A 10,950-nucleotide genomic window follows, 5' to 3' on the forward strand; every position below is an offset into this window, starting at 1 on the left:
TGCCTCCTTTGTCATAGATTAGTTGACCATAGATGTGCAGGGTTTATCTCTGGGCTTTCTATCCTGTTCCATTGATCTATATTTCTGTTTTTGGGCCAGTACCATATTGTCTTGATTACTATAACTTTGTAGTATAGTCTGAAGTCAGGGAGTCTGATTCCTCCAGCTCCATTTTTTTCCCTCAAGACTGCTTTGGCTAGTCAGGGTCTTTTATGTCTCCATACAAATTTTAGGATTTTTTTCTTCTAGTTCTGAAAAAAAAATGCCACTGGTAATTTGACAGGGATTGCATTGAATCTGTAGATTGCTTTGGATAGCATAGTCGTTTTCACAATACTGATTCTTCCAATCCAAAAACATGGTATATCTCTCCATCTTTTTGTGTCATCTTTGATTGCTTTCATCAATGTCTTATAGTTTTCTGAGTACAGGTCTTTTACCTCCGTAGGTAGGTTTATTCCTAAGTATTTTATCCTTTTTGTTGCAATGCTAAATGGGATTGTTTCCTTAATTTCTCTTTCTGATCTTTCATTGTTAGGGTATAGGAATGAAAGAGATTTATGTGCATTAATTTTGTAACCTGCAACATTACCAAATTCTTTGATTAGCTCTAGTAGTTTTCTGGTGGCATCTTTAGGATTCTCTATGTATAGTATCATGTCATCTGCACACAGTGACAGTTTTACTTCTTCTTTTCCAATTTGTATTCATTTTATTTCCTTTTCTTCTCTGATTGCCTTGGCTGGACTTCCAAAACTATGTTGAATAATAGTGGTGAGAGTGGACATCCTTGTCTTGTTCCTGATCTTAGAGGAAATGCTTTCAGTTTCTCACCATTGAGAATGATGTTTGCTGTGGGTTTGTCATATATGGCCTTTATTATATTGAGGTAGGTTCCCTCTATGCCCACTTTCTGGAGAATTTTTATCATAAATGTGTGTTGAATTTTTCAGAAGCTTTTTTTGCATCTATTGAGATGATCATATGGTTTTTATTCTTCAACTTGTTAATATGGTGTATCACATTAATTGACTTACGTATATTGAAGAATCCTTGCATTCCTGGGATAAACCCCACTTGATCATGGTGTATGATCCTTTTAATGTGTTGTTGGATTCTGTTTGCTAGTATTGTGTTGAGGATTTTTGCATCTATATTCATCAGTGATATTGGTCTGTAATTTTCTTTTTTTGTAGTATCTTTGTCTGGTTTTGGTATCAGGATCATGGTGGCCTCATAGAATGAGTTTGGGAGTGTTCCTTCCTCTGCAATTTTTTGGAAGAGTTTGAGAAGAATGGGTGTTAGCTCTTCTCTAAATGTATGATAGAATTCACCTGTGAAGTCATTTGGTCCTGGACTTTTGTTTGTTGGAAGATTTTAAATAAGTTTCAATTTCATTACTTGTGATTGGTCTGTTCACATTTTCTATTTCTTCCTGGTTCTGTCTTGGAAGGTTATACCTTTCTAAGAATTTGTCCATTTCTTCCAGTTTGTCCATTTTATTGGCATAGAGTCGCTTAGAGTAGTCTCTTAGGGTACTTTGTATTTCTGTGGTGTCTGTTGTAACTTCTCCTTTTTCATTTCTAATTTTATTGATTTGAGTCCCCTCCCTCTTTTTCTTGATGAGTCTGGCTAAAGATTTATCAATTTTGTTTATGTTCTCAAAGAACCAGTTTTTCGTTTTATTGATCTTTGCTATTGTTTTCTTTGTTTCTATTTCATTTATTTCTTTTTGTTTGTTTGTTTTTATAAATTTATTTATTTTATTTTTGGCTCTGTTGGGTCTTCGTTACTGTATGTGGCCTTTTCTCTAGTTGCGGTGAGCAGGGACTACTCTTTGTTGCAGTGCACAGGCTTCGCATTGCAGTGGCTTCTCTTGTTGTGGAGCCGGGCTCTAGGCATGAGGGCTTCAGTAGTTGTGGCAGGTGGGCCAGTAGTTGTGGCTCACAGGCCCTAGAGCGCAGGCTCAGTAGTTGTGGTGCATGGGCTTAGTTGCTCCATGGCATGTGGGATCTTCCCGGACCAAGGCTTGAACCTGTGTCCCCTGCATTGGCAGGCAGTTTCTTAACCACTGTGCCACCAGGGAAGCCCCTATTTCATTTATTTCTGCTCTGATCTTTATGATTTCTTTCCTTCAGCTAACTTTGGGTTTTGTTTGTTCTTCTTTCTCTAGTTCCTTTAGGTGTAAGACTAGATTGTTTATTTGAGATTTTTCTTATTTCTTGAGCTAGGCTTGTATTGCTATAAACTTCCCTCTTAGAACTGCTTTTGCTGCATCCCATAGGTTTTGGATTGTCCTGTTTTCATTGTAATTTGTCTCTAGGTATTTTTTGATTTCTTCAGTGATCTCTTGGTTATTTAGTAACATATTGTTTAACCTCCAGGTGTTTGTGTTTTTTATGTTTCTTTCCCCTGTAATTGATTTCTAATCTCATAACATTTTGGTTGGAAAAGATGTTTGATATGACTTCAATATTCTTAAATTTACTGAGGCTTGATTTGTGACCCAAGGTGTGATCAATCCTGGAGAATATTCCATGTGCACTTGAGAAGAAATTGTAATATGCTGTTTTTGGATGGAATGTCCTACAAATATCAATTAAATCTATCTGGTCTATTGTGTCATTTAAAGCTTCTGTTTCCTTATTAATATTCTGTTGGATGATCTGTCCATTGGTGTAAGTGAGGTGTTCAAGTCCCTCACTATTATTGTGTTACTGTCGACTTCCTCTTTTATAGCTGTTAGCAGTTGCCTTATGTATTGAGGTGCTCCTATGTTGGGTGCATATATATTTATAATTGTCATATCTTCTTTTCAGATTGATCCTTTGATCATTATGTAGTGTCCTTCCTTGTCTCTGTAACTTTCTTTATTTTAAAGTCTATTTTATCAGATATGAGTATTGCTACTCCAGCTTTCTTTTGATTTCCCTTTGCATGGAATATCTTTTTCCATCCCCTCAGTTTCAGTCTGTATGTGTCCCTAGGTCTGAATTGGGTCTCTTGTAGACTGCATATTTATGGGTCTTGTTTTTGTATCCATTCCGCAAGCCTGTGTCTTTTGGTTGGACCACTTAATCCATTCACATTTAAGGTAATTATCGATATGTATGTTCCTATTCCATTTTCTTAATTGTTATGGGTTTGTTTTTGTAGGTCCTTTTCTTGTGTTCCCACTTAGAGAAGTTCCATTAGCATTTGTTGTAGAGCTGGTTTGTTGGTGCTGAATTCTCTTAGCTTTTGCTTGTCTGTAAAGCTTTTGATTTCTCCATCGACTCTGAATGAAATCCTTGCTGGGTAGAGTAATCTTGGTTGTAGGTTTTTCCCTTTCATCACTTTAAATATATCATTCCACTCTCTTCTGGCTTGTAGAGTTTCTGCTGAGAAATCAGCTGTTAACCTTATGGGAGGTCCCTTGTATATTATTTGTCACTTTTCCCTTGTTGCTTTTGGTAATTTTTCTTTGTCTTTAATTTTTGTCAATTTGATTACTATGTGTCTTGGCATGTTTCTCCTTGGGTTTATCCTGCCTTGGACTCTCTGCACTTCCTGGACTTGGGTGGCTATTTCCTTTCCCATGTTAAGGAAGTTTTCAACTATAATCTCTTCAAATATTTTCTCGGTCCTTTCTCTCTCTCTTCTCCTTCTGGGACCCCTATAATGTGAATGTTGTTGTATTTAATGTTGTCCCAGAGGTCTCTTAGGCTGTCTTCGTTTCTTTTCATTCTTTCTTCTTTACTCTGTTCTGGGGCAGTGAATTCCACCATTCTCTTTTCCATGTCACTTATCTGTTCTTCTGCCTCAGTTTTTCTGCTATTGTTTCCTTCTGGTGTATTTTTCATTTCAGTTATTGTATTGTTCATCTCTGTTTGTTTGTTCTTTAATTCTTCTAGGTCTTTGTTAAACATTTCTTGAATCTTTTCTATCTTTGCCCCCATTCTTTTTCTGAGGTCCTAGATCATCTTCACTATCATTATTCTGAATTCTTTTTCTGCAAGGTTGCCCATCTCCACTTTATTTAGTTTTTTGGGGGGGGGGTTATCTCATTCCTTCATCTGGTACAAAGTCCTCTGCCTTTTCATTTTGTCTTTCTTTCTGTCAATGTGGTTTTCCTTCCACAGACTGCAGAATTGTAGTTCTTCTTGCTTCTGCTGTCTGCCCTCTGGTGGATGAGGCTATCTAAGAGGCTTCTGCAAGCTTCCTGTTGGAAGGGACTGGTGGTGGGTAGACTGGGTATTGCTCTGGTGGGCAGAGCTCAGTAAAACTTTAATCTGCTTGCTTGCTGATGGGTGGGGCTGGGTTCTCTCCCTGTTGGGTGTTTGGCCTGAGGTGACTCAGCACTGAAGCCTACCTGGCTCTTTGGTGGGGCTAATGGCGGACTCTGGGAGGACTTACGTCAAGGAGGACTTCCCAGAACCTCTCTGCCATTGTCCTTGTCCTCATGGTGAGGCACAGCCACCCCCACCTCTGCAGGAGACCCTCCAACACCAGCAGGTAGGTCTAGTTCAGTCTCCTGTGGGATTTCTGCTCCTTCTCCTGGGTCCCAATGTGCACACTACTCTGTGTGTGCCCTCCAAGAGTAGAGTCTCTGTTTCCCCCAGTCCTGTCAAAGTCCTGCAATCAGATCCTGCTAGCCTTCAAAGTCTGATCCTCTAGGAATTCCTCCTCCCATTGTCAGACCCCCAGGTTGGGAAGCCTGATGTGGGTAGGACTTCACTCCAGTGGGTGGACTTCTGTGGTATAAGTGTTCTCCGATTTGTGCATCACCCACCCAGCCATTATGGGATTTGATTTTATTGTGATTGCGCCCCTCCTACCATCTCATTACAGCTTCTCCTTTGTCTTTGGATGTGGGGTATCTTTCTGGTGAGTTCCAGTGTCTTCCTGTCAATGATTGTTCAGCAGTTAGTTGTGATTCCATTGTTCTCGCAAGAGAGAGTGAGCGCACGTCCCTCTACTCTGCCATCCTCTTAAATTGTCTTTTTAATTATTTTTTTAATTGTCAGCAAATGTTTAGTGATTGTTTACTATGGGGCTGGCACCCACTCAGCAGGAAATGAAGACCCAATAATGAGCCGCAGGGTCAGAGAGGACAGATAAAGGAACAGTCACCAAAAACCCCTATGCAACTATAAATCATGTTACATGCCTTAGTAATAACATGAATACTATTAATAATAATAACTAACATTAACTGGGATGACTATTTGTCAGACACTGAGCTGGGTGGGCTTCAATTCCATCCTCTCATTCAGTCCTCACAGCCCCACAAGGCAGGTGTGTTTATCATCCTACTTTACAGGTGAAAAAACCTGAGATACAGAGAAGCTAAGTGACTTGCAAGGAAGAGGCAGAGTTGTGATTTGAGTCCAGGTCTGACTTTAGAAAACAGGTGCTTGGGGCTTTCCTGGTGGCGCAGTGGTTCAGAGTCTGCCTGCCGATGCAGGGGACATGGGTTCGTGCCCCGGTCCAGGAGGATCCCACATGCCATGGAGCGGCTGGGCCCATGAGCCATGGCTGCTGGGCCTGCGCGTCCAGAGCCTGTTCTCCGCAACGGGAGAGGACACAACAGTGAGAGGCCCGCGTACCGCAAAAAAACAGGTGCTTGATCATGAAGTAAAGAGCAAGGTGCTTGTGAGAATGTAAAGGACTTGCCTTCAGTATGTGAAGCTCTCTCTAGGCTCCCTACACCCTCACCCTTTTCCTGCTTTTTTAGTCCAAGGAGGATGACAGTACTATTGACCTACTGACTTGGTAACCAAGACTGGGCTGGCTCTGATTCAGAAGCAGAAAATGTCAGACAATTTCACATTTACTTGTTGGGTCATGAAATAGGATTAGGATTGGAGTTAAGGTCAGGGATAGGATAATGGTACCTTGCCAACATAATTATATCCTTGCACTCTATGATCAAAACGATTGAGTCAGAAGGTTTTGCATTGTGCCAGAGTCATCTGACTGGCTCCCAAAGAGGCCACCCAGGGTAGTTTTACCTTGATCAATTTACCACAGAGCTGAAACTGTTTCACAGCCAAGTCAGTGTCCTGAGGTTTGTCTGTCTAGAGAAGACTGACTCCCAACAATCCAACTCATAGGAGGCTGAAGTATATAAGCAGATGCCCATGTATTCATTAACAGTTGGTGTTAGTCCTCCAGTAACTGGCTGTCTCCTCCCTCAACCAGAGCACCCTTTTCCCAATATAAGCAATCCCTGGTAGCCAAATCAGTCAACAGCAGGCTGGTTGGTGAGTTAAGGGAGGCAGATGTAATCCAAGTCAGGGTGGGGTTTGGAGAGTCATCTCCACCTCACAGCAGGGTACGGTGTGAGCTCCAATTTCATGCTGCTCTTTCCTGGACAGTGGTAGGTAATAAGTGCCAACTTCTAGCCTCTTGGCTTTACCCTACTTCTTTTTCCTTCCTCTTTCTATATGCCAGCCTCATTCTTTCTCTTTGTTTCATGCATTCTCCATAGAATACAATTGATTAGATTGCTGATTATTCAACTGTCATCACATTCCAGCCCTTCCCCCCTAAGATTACATCAAGGACATCACCTTAATGGGTGGGTTGGTGGTTCCCAAGCTCTTCATTCATTTACATAATTTTTTTGTTTATTCTCAGATATATTAGGTTGAACCATATGGAACTGCTATTTTGGTAGGTTAAAAAACAGATAGCTGCAATTTCGTGTGGTTCAACAAACAGCAGACCTGATCCACTAGGGGTGGGCTTAATGAGTCCAACTCCCTCTTGCAAGCCTTGGTGGTAGGTTTATATATGGGGGGGGTGCAGGGTCATGCATGGCAGCCCTTTACCTCTTTCTGGAAACAGGCTCTTCTGGGTAGCCACTGGTGTCTGGGACCTCATTCCTCTTGTTAACCATTTATCCTCCAACTAGAACCTTAATGTCAAGGACGAGCTAACGAGGGACTTGAGGTTGAGGAAGAAGGTCAAATTTTTGGCTACACATGACTGACTAAGTATTCTAAAGCCAACAAGGAAAGATGGTAAGGAACACTTAGATAGTCCATGGTTTGTGCAATCCCGTTAATGTGGAAAACTGGGGACTAGTGGAGACATTTTACAAACATCGGTCAAATGCCTCTGTGACATAGGCTGTATGCCCAACACCATTCTTACCTTCAGGTGTTTTTGTTACCGAACACAAGGCCGTGTGTCCAATGCATAGTGAGGCGAAACAATACCAAAACATCAGAGTTTGGAGCAGAGAAAGGTTTATTGCGGGGCCATGCAAGGAGGGGGGTGGCTCATGCCTTAAAAACCCCAAACTCCCCAAAAGCTTTCAGCAAAGCCCTTTTATAGGAAAGGTAAGAGAGAGGCATGGTTACTTGCTGCAAACTTCTTGGTGTCAGATCCTTTGTTCTTGAGGTCAGGTCACCATGTTCCTGTAAACCTCCACCAAAACAAATGTTAACCTCCACCAAAACAAATGTTATCCTCTGTTAGAAAGGGCAAGGTTCCAAGGCTCAACTTTCGCCCTCCAAGGTCCAGGCCCTGGCTAAGGGAAGGGGGTCCTTGCATAGGCCGGTTACCCTGCCCAGGAGCATTTGTCCAGCACCCAGTCTGGGTCCTCCCTTCAGTGCCCAGGCCGGGCTGAAGAGGCAGATCTCAGCTGGCGGCGCCCTCAGGGCCAGGTCCCCAGACCCTGCCCAGCCTTCATCACTGAGGGGGCAAGGCGCACAGGACCCCACAGGCCCTCAGGTTCCTCAAGCCGCCCAAACAGGGGCCAGGTCCTGCAGAAGACAGCCGCTGCCATTAGGTCACAGAAGTGGGGATGAAGGAGAGGTTCTCGGCTGTTTCAAGGCCTGGGCCTGGCCAATGGGTGCCTGTGGCGAGGACTCTGGAGCCCCGCAGGACACAGCCCTGTCCCCGGGCCCCCCAGCTCACCTGCTGGCCCCGAGGCCAGAGGGCCTGGAGGGTCCCAGGGAGAAAGCCATGATCCCCCTCTCACCGCACTCTCTGCTGCAAGGACCACTGCAAGGCTGTTGGTGGAGTGGATCTCTAACCCAGGCTCAAAGGACTGCGCACCCACCCGGCCCCTATTACATTTTCAATGTGCTATAATTGTATGTGTACGTGTGTGCTTCTGGCTACCAGTTTACCATACAGTAAGCTCTGTGAGGGAAGGGCCTATATCTGACTTATACTTAACTCCTAACATCAGGCCTGGCATACAGTAGGTACTTGTTAAATAAATGTTTTACATAAATGAATGAGTTAATGAGTGGATGAATAGTTAAACAACAAACCATGCAAATACCAGGAAAGCATCAAACACCCATACCAAACAAAAGGTCTCTGGGCCTTTAAAGGTCAGGAACCAGGCTGCCTGTAGAAGTCAGTAGAGGTTTCACCAGAGGAAGTGACCTGAAAGTAGCTGCTCCCCAATTGGAAAAGGTCGTCAGTGGAACAGGCCAGGCAGTAGCTCACAGATCTGAGAGAGGAAGCCACAAATGAAAAGTTACTCCCCATTTCCTGGCAAGTGTTTGGCCAGCATGAGCTGCATTCCTTTGAGCTGAGCGTGTGTGGAATTTCCAGCCTAGGTAGCAGAATGGAACTTGAAATGAATAGCTCAGCAAAAAAGAGCCCAGGGATAATGGGGCTGGGCCCAGCTGCCCTGTGCCAGCTCTTGAGCTCATGGAATATTGGAGCTCAGTGGGCCTTGTCGAGGGAGATAATGATGTCCTTTGGATTATACCACTTCAGAGGACTCAGAGAGAAATTTCCACATTCAGACAGCATTAGGATACTTAGAAGATGTGCTGAAATACCTGGTAATATTCCGAGTGCTCGCCACTATTCAACTTTCCATCTACCGAGTACAAATGAAGGTCTGTTTTGCTTTAAAGATGGGGAAGGTCCAAATATCGAGAGAGCTGGATGATGCTTCATGATGAGGACGGGGTGAAGATGAGGATTCAGGGCTCTGTGTAACCCATCTGGAGGAGGGTAGCAAGGGAGATTTAAGAGGAAAACCTGGTAGGAATATATGCTGTCAGTTTCAGGTTGGGGGATTCAAAGTGGAGGAGACCAGCTCCATACAGGAGACTATTAACTACAGATAATGACACAACCACAAAGACCCTTGTCTCTCTACTGGTCTGACCTGAGTTTTCTACATATGATCAAGTTTGGGGAGCATGCCATCAATCACACTGAAAGATGTAGTAGAGAATTTTACTGCATTAACCCTCAACTGCTATACCTTCTCTGCTTTTTTCCCATCATTACTTCTTTCAAGACATGGATACATTGATGGGGACCTAAGAAAAGGAGGACTGAATTTCAGTTATTCATATCTAGATCTTTTCTTCTAGATTATAACGGAGTTGAAGGCCGGAATGACAAATTACTCTGCCTGGAACAAAGCACATTGCCTTAAATATAGCTTAATAGGTCCTTCACAGATGAGGAAAGAAAGAACAAAAGGAAGGAAGGGAAGGAGGAAGGAGGAAAGCAAGGGAGGGAGAGAAAGGAAGAAAAAGAAATTTGATCAGAGATATTAAGGAAGGTGGGGGAGGGGCAATACTGAACTTGGCCTGCATCACAAGAAGATACCTGGTGTCACAGAAGGAAGTTACCTAGAGACCCATCCCAGGTGGTTGAGGGCAGTTTATGTTTGCGGAATTATACGTAAGCTTGCTGTTGGCCAAGGCCAGGCCCTTGATTTGCTTCTTTGACATATTCTAGGCTAAGTACATTAATAGTGTAGGTGGAGGGGTCATGGGGGAGACAAACTTTAACAGAAAAACTGTAAAGGAAAAGACCAAGAAGTAGCTCCATTTACTGGCTGTGCTCTATCTACCCCACAAGGCTACTAACATAAGTCTGAGTCATTTCCTCAGTGGTTGTGACAGTTCTCTGTCTTTAGAAGGAGGAAGTGGAAAGTTTAATACCTTACTTTAGAGGCCCTTTTTCATATGCAAGGATTCATTTCATTCTCAAGGCCAAAAAGGTACTTAAATGGGACAACCACGTATAGCATGGGCACATTTGGTCCCCATTACTATGGTATGCCATTCCCCTCCTCTTATCAGGGATAAAAAAAAAGATAGATTACAGTCATCTTCTCGTCAGGGCAGGGGATACTATTTAAATGTAAAATCATTTATCGCATCCAATGTGTATTAAGCACTGCAACTAAGAGGTACTCTTTCCCCAAGTATCTTGCAAGAGCTAACATCTCCATTTTACAGATCAGGAGCTTGAGGGTCAGATTTAGCTTGACCTTGGTAGATATATCAATATCTAGTAGAGGGTGGAGTATAGATAAAACCTATCTTTTAACTACCTACTGGCTTACTAAGATCTTTTAGTAAATGAGAACTAAACTTCAAGGCCACTGCTCCTCACTTTCATATCATCCCCTACGATGAAAATGAATAGTTGCCAGACCAGAGAGGGTGAAAGTACAGAGGCCAGCAGAGCGGATGGTACCATCTTTAACATAGCTAGCTTAACACAGGGCCTTTCCGTCTCGCTAAAGTTCAAACGACTAGAAGGCCCCAGCTGGCCCCTGACGAGCAGACACACGTGTATCGTACGCATGCGCCCAGACGGGACCTACCCGCCCCTTCGACCGGACCTCTTTAGCCAAGTCACCAACCAGCCCTCTAAATGCCCGCCCCCAAGGCTAAACCTTCGACCAATCGGGAGGCAAGAGTCATCAGGCACGTCACATTTAGCATATACCCTCTCCCCGCCCCCAAGCCATGGCCCCGCCCCCTCCGAGACAGGGATGGTCGCCAGGTACTTCGTTCTGGCAACTGATTGGCTCCTTTTCCAGCCCCGCCTCCGTCTCCTCCCGCCGCCCTCCCCTCCACTCTCCTACACTGGCGGGCGGAGCTAAGTACGCAGGCGTGGGTGCTGCCTCTCTCTTCTCGGGGCCTGCCCGCCCGCCCCTCCTCCCCCTCCCTCCCCTCCCCAACC

The sequence above is a fragment of the Phocoena sinus genome, chromosome 4 (genome assembly GCF_008692025.1).
Source record: "Phocoena sinus isolate mPhoSin1 chromosome 4, mPhoSin1.pri, whole genome shotgun sequence".
Classification (NCBI taxonomy): domain Eukaryota; kingdom Metazoa; phylum Chordata; class Mammalia; order Artiodactyla; family Phocoenidae; genus Phocoena; species Phocoena sinus.